We start from the raw sequence: 8,409 nt of genomic DNA on the forward strand, positions 1-8,409 counted from the left end.
TTTGCTGAAAATGTACTCACACCTAGGCCATCCGAGATGAGTTAGTTTTTTAACCAGAAACAGATTTACCATCACTTGCTCTCCAGTGGATCTTCTGCAGTGAATAAGTGCCATCAGAATGAGAATCTGAACAGCTAATAAAACATCATAACAATCCACAAGTAATCATCATAATAATCCACACAACTACAAACATTCATCAGTTAACATCTTATGAAGTGAAAAGCTTAATTTTTGTAAAAAAAAAAAAAAAAAAAAAAAAAATATATATATATATATATATATATATATATATATATATATATATATATATAACCATCACAACACATGCATAATAGCGAAACACGCTGCAAATCATCACAACACATGCATATATCGACACGTGCTATAAATCCTCACAACACTTGCATACAACGAAACGCGATGCAAATACTTCACAACACATGCATATAGCGAAAACGCGCTGATCATCACAACACATGCATACAATGAAACGCGCTGCAAATATCCAAAAGAAAAAGAAAAAAAAAAACTCACCTTTCAGTTCACCAACATCTCCACTGACCAGTAGCCACTGCACGATAAACAAATCCAAGTGGGGTCTGACACTTTTTGAGGTCTCCTTGAAACATTTCCATTTTGGTCAGTGCTATTTGCAGCGCGTTTGTTAATTGCATGTTTTGTGAGGATTTTCTATGGAGCCAAAAGAGTCTCAATAAAGATAAATGCACACACTACATTCACATATGTACACATAGGATTCATACATGCACACACATGATTCATAAATACACACACAGGATACACAAATGCGCACAAAATTTACAAAAGCCCACACAAAAATTAAAAAGAACTGAAGATTCACAAATGCATACAAAATTCAGAAATGCACACAAAATTCAGAAATACAAACACAATTCAGAAATGCAAACAACATTTACAAATGCACTCAAGATTCACAAATGCACAGGACAAGATTCAGAAATGTATTTCTGATGCACACACACATATATCTTGATTTACAAACTGCTTGCGGTCTGTGAACTTGACTGCATTTTGAGACTCCCCTGACTTGGCTCAACACACAAATGTTTTTTTTTTTAAACAGGGAATGATCAGCAACCAATCAGATACCTCCCTTCTTTTAGCCAACCACAAGAACGCACTCCACGTGGGGGATTGTTTACTTATAAGCCAATCACATGAACGCATTCACACAGCTGCAATATGCCTGTGGTGCAGCATATTACAGCCTACTTATTTATGAAATTGTATGAAAATACATATTTGTTTAGATTACAATTCAGGTTTATTTTTTATTATTTTTTACAAAATATAAATTAAAAAATGTCTCAATACATATCAAAAGTTAACCATGGATTCATAAATTTGCAATAGGCAATTATTTCATTTTATTGAAATATTTTAATGAAAGTAAAAAAAAAATTACACCTTTTTGAATATTTAAGTATATCTAAATATTCTTTTGGATGCAATATAGAAGTAACTTTAATTATAATATTCGGTCCCTAGATGAAGAGAGAGTCAGTGGTCCGCTGAGAGCGGAAAGTTACTCTCCTACTGCGCAATGTGAGTCACCGGCTGTGAGGAAAGTGAGTCGTTCGCTGTGGAAAGTGAGTTGATCACTGCGAGGAAAGTGAATCGTTCGCTCAACTTCGCTGCGTGAGGAAAGTGAATTGTTCGCTGAGGAAAGTGAGTCGCTCGCTGCATGAGGAAAGTGAATCGTTCGCTGAGGAAAGTGAGTCACTCGCTGCGTGACTCGTGAGGAAAGTGAGTCGTTCGCTGCGAGAGGAAAGTGACTCTCTGGCTGCGGAAAGTGAGTCTCCTGCTGCGCAAAGTGGGTGTCCGGCTGCACAAAGTGAGTCGCCGGCTGCCTGAGGTAATTGAGTCGTTCGCTGAGGAAAGTGAGTCGTTCGCTGCGTGGGGAAAGTGAATCGTTCGCTGAGGAAAGTGAGTCATTCACTGATTGGCTTATAAGTAAACAATCCCCCACGTGGGGTGCATTCTTGTGATTGGCTAAAACAAGGGAGATATCTGATTGGTTGCAGATCATTCCCTGTTTAAAAAAAGGCATTTGTGTGTCCAGCCAAGTCAGGGGAGTCTCAAAATTCACACACAAATGCAGTGAAGTAGCAGACCGCAAGCAGTTTGTAAATCAAGATATATTTGTGTGTGCTTCAGAAATACATTTCTGAATCTTGTCCTGTCCATTTGTGAATCTTTAGTGCATTTGTAAATGTTGTTTGCATTTCTGAATTGTGTGTGTATTTCTGAATTTTGTGTGCATTTCTGAATTTTGTATGCATTTGTAAATCTTCTGTGCTTTTTAAATTGTGTGTGTGCATTTGTGATTTTTGTGCGCATTTGTGTATCCTGTGCGTGTATTTATGGATTATGTGTGTGCATGTATGAATCCTATGTGTGCATATGTAAATGTAATGTGTGCATTTATCTTTATTGAGACTCTTTTGGCTCCATAATTTTCAGCACGTTTCGTTATATGCATGTGTTATGATGATTTGCAGTGCGTTTCGTTATATGCATGTGTAGTGATGATTTGCAGCTCGTTTCGTTATATGCATGTGATGATTTGCAACACTTGTGTTGTCAAACTGATGAAGATGTTTTCTTCATTTGCTGATGTTTTTTCAATTTGAAATTTAAATTTAAATTTTAAAAGATTAGATACAGAGATAGTATGTAAATAATGATAGTAATAGTGGACCAAGAACAGATCCCTGGGGGACACCTTGCTTTAAATGGACAGCAGGGGTAATAATAATAATAATAATAATAATAATAATAATAATAATAATAATAATAATAATAATAGTCATTATTATTATTATGTGCACACAATAATATATCATCCTTTATTTTATTATCATGCGGTATTGTAGATCTGCAATTATTGTTATGGCTCAGTGGGCAGCATTTACTTATTTAGCTTTGTCTGAAAACACATCAGTATTCTGAATAATTATCTCCTGATAATGTTTAAAATTGCTGAGATTAGTTATATAAAGGTAAAAAAATAAATATGAATTCAAACAGGAGCTTTTATTATGACTAAAGGCATTACTAAAAAATAACCTTTTTTAAGAGGATTAGGATATAGTGAAGTTCACACATTAAGTGGCTTAAGAGATTTAAAAATATATATATACACGTAACACAGGCTGGTTTCTTCATATATGTGAACACATACACACAAAAAAGGTATTTATAGCAGCTGATTTTGTGCGTTATTTCACAATACATTCATCTACAGAGCAGCGCTATGACCTTGAATGTGCTTCATCTCTGGTTGAATTATAGTGTCTGGGGATAAAAGTCTAAAGAAAAGAGAAGAAAGCTCAGAGAAGAAAGGTTGGGCTCAGGTAGGTCAGGGTAATTGTGTTTATCATTTCATAGACTCTAGCTTTATCCTCTGAATAAAGCTAAGAAAAGGGAATAGCTGAAAAGAGTAAAGTCAGTGTTGTTTCAGCATGACAGACTGAAACAGTTTTTAGGTTTTTGAATATTTTTTAAAGGCCACCATGATGAAAAGCAGAGAATATTGGGTTATGATCTCGCTAATGTCATGCTGAGAGGTGCCAGGAATACTTTTTAGCATTTGCCGAAAAAAGGATGGGGGAAAACAGCCCCCCTCCCCACCTCCCTTCTAATTTTTATGTAAAAGGAAGCATTTTGATTTTGTATATGCATTCCTGTTAGTGATATCTGACAAAATCCAAGTGAAATGTTTTGCTTCACTTTCAACAGGACAATCTGATTAATGGGGGTCCTTGCATTTATGGCCCTCATGTTTCATTCAGAGTCTTAGGGCTGGGTGGGAGAAAGACACTGACTGAATGGTAAAATGGTCTGGATGCCTAAAAAGATGTAGGCGATGAGGAGAAAATGTGTGCCTCATTGAAGCTGTTCACCACTCATGCTTGATAAAATAATTTCTTATTCTTTTAAAGGTGAGTCTCTTTAAATTTGGCAAGAAATCACATTTCAATCCCAAAAAAAAGAAAAAGACTATTGTTCATAAAGAAAATTAATCTTAATTTTAGCACCATAAAGATAATTTTTTAATAAGGATTATTATAAAGTTATTATGATTAAGCACATATTTCCCCAGTTTATCATTACCATAACACAAAGCAAATATTTATGTCTTAGCATATTTAATGTATTTTACATATAATGTATTTGCTATAGATCAAGTTTTATGCTGCTTTTTTTCCATGAAAGTTACAGTTTAAATATATCTGTAGCAAATGTATCTGTATGCAGATATTTTTTACCGGTAACACAGAATAAAGGGCTATCTGGAATATTTAGATGACTCAGTCAGCTCTTTATACATCGGCTATAAACGGTGACTGTTTAACATGAGAAAGTGAGTAAAAGGATTGCTCGACATAGAAACATTTAACACAGCAGACCATGCATGAGATTAATCTGAGAGGGTAGAGGCAAGAAGAGAGCACATTGTATTACGGAGCGATGTGTTTTCTGCTGTCACAGTGTAATCAAAGGCTTCACACTACCCGGGGATCCTGCTTTTGAAGTTGATGTGATTCATTCTGTGTCTTTTATTTTCACTCTGTAGCTCTGTCAGTCTTAATTCTTGTTGTCCACATGAGTTTAGTCCTATATTCAATTTAAAGCATAAAACATGATTGGCAGTGCAAAGGCAGGAATCAGTGCAACAAAAGTGACAGGTATACTGTGAAAAGTTTTTTTTTTTTTTTTCAGTCAGCATAAACATACTTAGAGGACTCATAACTCATGATTTTCATGTACAGCTGACATCATTTTCGTGACAACAGAAAAGTTTAACATACAAAATAAAAAGAAGGGTAGGGTCAGTGTACAGGACCTTTCAAAAGTTTATTGGCTGCATTGTTTGGAATGTTTTTGAAACATTTAATGCTTACAAAGTTGTATTTATTTAATGAACATTTCAGTAACAGTAATGATATTGACAAATATGATTACAATTTAATTTATAATTTTATATTGGTATTTTATTATAGGCCTATAGGTATTTTTTAACTGTGGGGTACATGTTCTATTATTAAAGGATACATGATGGAGATTACTGAACAACAAAATCCAGTGAAATACATTAATGAGTTTCTGCTATGATTTATAATTCATGAGTAACCTTGTTCCATGTAGTTACAGATTAAATACAACATTTGCGGGCTGCAAATTAAAGAGATGTTTGTTTCCCCCTTGTTCCATGTAGTGGCTTCAACAAATTGCCTATCAAATATTGTTTAAAATTTACTATAGGCCTACTGCTGGGTTAAATGAACCAAAAATGGGGTTAAAAATTAAAATCACACACAATAGGACAACAGTAACAACACAGGCAAAAGATAGCCTAATAAAAGATTACAATTTATTACACCAGTTATTACACCAAAAGCAAATCAACTCCATACTTATATACTGTAGCTTATTATAGCAAACTGACAGGATTTTACCATCTTTGATTTTACCGTTTTGATCTATGTCCTTCACAATTTGCGGTTCTACTCCTCATCAGTCGCTGCTCAATGTTGTGAGAACATACAACAAGTTTTAAAATAACATTCCAGTCAGTTTCAAAAATCTCTCTCCTGTTTGCTTCGATTCGTTTTCTTGTATTCACTGCTCCAGTTTTAAAAGAACACACTCCAGACAGTTGTCTCTTGTCTGTGCTTCAATAAATTTTCTCCTATTTTCCACACATGTTCCCGGCTTAAGCACCGCTGCCACGGATTTCGTTGCACACAGAACGTTTCACATTTGAACTCCCGTGACTTTGCTACATACTCTCTTTCACGTCCTACACATTCCTCACCCAGCACTGTCGGGTTACTTATTACTGATATCAACCCAAATTGGGTCAAATCAAGCCAGCTTCCTAACCCAACAGTTTCAACCGAGCATTTGGATCAAAACAATTACCAGCATGTTAAATGTGTAGGCTATAAAAAAAGTACACTTTGTATGTTTTTGCTAAATCGCATTCAAATATAAGATTGTTGTTAGGTCATACATGCCACATGATATTAGAATAGGTACCCCTTAGTTTCAAAATACTTACTGTAGAATTTTTTTTTTTAATTTTACAGATTATTAGACCCTTATTCCCCAAACATTTTATACCTTATACCTAAACAGAGGTACTGAATAGGTGCACTATAATTCCCAAAAAGTTACGTTGTAAATTCCGTTTACTTGCGCAGTAAGTTGTGGGTTGTTATCTAAAGTGTTACCATATAATGATTATTATATTTTATTCTAGAACTTTCCATTAATCAAAGAATCCTGAAAAAATAAATTGTGTATGTTTGTGTGTGACTTGTCACTTTTTAAATTGCATCCTTGTTGAATGAAATTGTTCAATGCATCTTTTATTAATTTTATTCACATAACACAACCTAGGTCTTCAACCCTGCTTCTGAGACCCACTGTCCTGCAGAGTTTAGCTCCAACCCTAATCAAACACACCTGAACCAGCTAATCAAGCTCTTCAGGATCACTTGAAAAATCACAGGCCAGGTGAGCTGAAATAGGTTGGAAATAAACTTTACAGAACATAGGGGCACCAGGAGCAGGTGTTAGTAATACATTTTCTTTGATTTTGCCACAGTTGGGATAATAGTAGGCTATCAAATCGACATCAATCTGTGCTAGTAGAAATGAAGTTATTAACAAGCCCTCTTTCTCTCACTCTGTTTTTGCACAGGCAATGTGTTTGTTGTCAGTTTGGCCTTCGCTGACCTGGTGGTGGCTTTCTATCCTTACCCGCTGGTCTTGTACGCAATCTTCCATGACGGCTGGTCTCTGGGGGAAACCCAGTGTAAAGTCAGCGGATTCCTAATGGGCCTGAGTGTGATCGGCTCAGTTTTCAACATCACTGGCATCGCCATCAACCGTTACTGCTACATCTGTCACAGTTTTGCCTACGGACGTCTCTACAGCTTCCGTAACACGCTGCTGTTAGTGGCCCTGATCTGGGTGCTCACTGTGCTCGCCATTCTTCCCAACTTCTTTGTGGGTTCACTGAGTTATGACCCTCGCGTTTACTCCTGCACCTTCACGCAGACAGCCAGCAGCTCGTACACTGTGGTGGTGGTGGTGGTTCACTTCCTGGTGCCCATCGCGGTGGTGACTTTCTGCTACCTGAGGATTTGGGTTCTGGTGATACAGGTGAGGAGGAAGGTGAAGAGCGAGGAACGCTCGAGGGTGAGACCCAGCGACCTGCGCAACTTCGTCACCATGTTCGTGGTGTTCGTTTTATTTGCAATCTGCTGGGCTCCACTCAATCTAATCGGTCTCGTGGTGGCCATCGATCCAGAGGTCATGGCTCCACGTATTCCAGAGTGGCTCTTTGTGGTCAGCTACTTTATGGCCTATTTCAACAGTTGCCTCAATGCCGTCATTTATGGACTCCTCAATCGGAACTTCCGAAAGGAGTACATGCGGATCCTGACGTCGGTTTGGATTCCTCGGAGGTTTGTGACTGAGACCTCCAAGGCTGCCACAGATGGGATGAGGAGCAAACCCTCACCAGCCATCAATAACAATGAGTGACTTTTTTTTTTTTCAGCCAATCACTGTTCAGAAGGAAATGTCAAGGATGCATGAAGCAAATTTCTATGCTTTGAACTGTGAACACTTGACTTTTTTATGTGCAACTCAGGGTGCTTGTTCTATTTTCAACCTTGGCTCATTGTAAATTTGTGAGTGCCTAAATTTCTGCAAAACCTGAAACATGTTGCTTTGGGTACATTTCACTGAATTTTTTCAGGTAACATGTCTACAAGCAGTGCTATAACCATTTCTTTTTTTCCCCCCATTGGAGATGCAGGTTAATTAAACAGTACATCACCATGAAAATGACATTCTTGAGGCTACAAAATAGTTGCAAAATGATTTTGCATTGCTTGTAGCAAGTTTTTCAGCAGTTTCAAAGCAAAATAGTCTGTCTAGCAAGTTTTATTTTCTCTGAAACACTGAACATAAATAACCTAATGCTTTATTACATTGTTTGTAGCATGGCAATTTAGAAATTAAATGTCAGGTGAGTGGCACAAAATTGCTTCATTTGAAATGAATATACCACCTAAACTAAACCCTACCGATAATGTTAAGAAAAGCAAATGTGAGAAAAACACATTTGCTGAAGCAAACCTTACATTTTAGCTTTAAAGCTTTGAGCTCTTTTGTGGAGTGTCATGACTTGTGTTTTACAGGATACCCTGCATCACAAATGCAATGCTATACCAGGTGAGCTCCTGAGCAAGTCAAGCAATTCAAATGGAGCAAATTATGTCATGTATATGATAAAACATATTAGTTTACAAATCACGCAGTATGACAGAAGTATTTTGAGGC

At 36.7% G+C, this 8,409-nt stretch overlaps 1 pseudogene; it reads left to right on the forward strand.

The window, feature by feature from the left end:
• The first annotated feature begins 4,690 nt into the window (after window positions 1-4,690).
• LOC113092080 (melatonin receptor type 1B-B pseudogene) lies at window positions 4,691-8,096 on the forward strand (annotated as a pseudogene).
• Window positions 8,097-8,409: the final 313 nt, after the last annotated feature.

The sequence above is a fragment of the Carassius auratus genome, unplaced genomic scaffold, assembly GCF_003368295.1.
Source record: "Carassius auratus strain Wakin unplaced genomic scaffold, ASM336829v1 scaf_tig00214437, whole genome shotgun sequence".
Classification (NCBI taxonomy): Eukaryota; Metazoa; Chordata; class Actinopteri; order Cypriniformes; family Cyprinidae; genus Carassius; species Carassius auratus.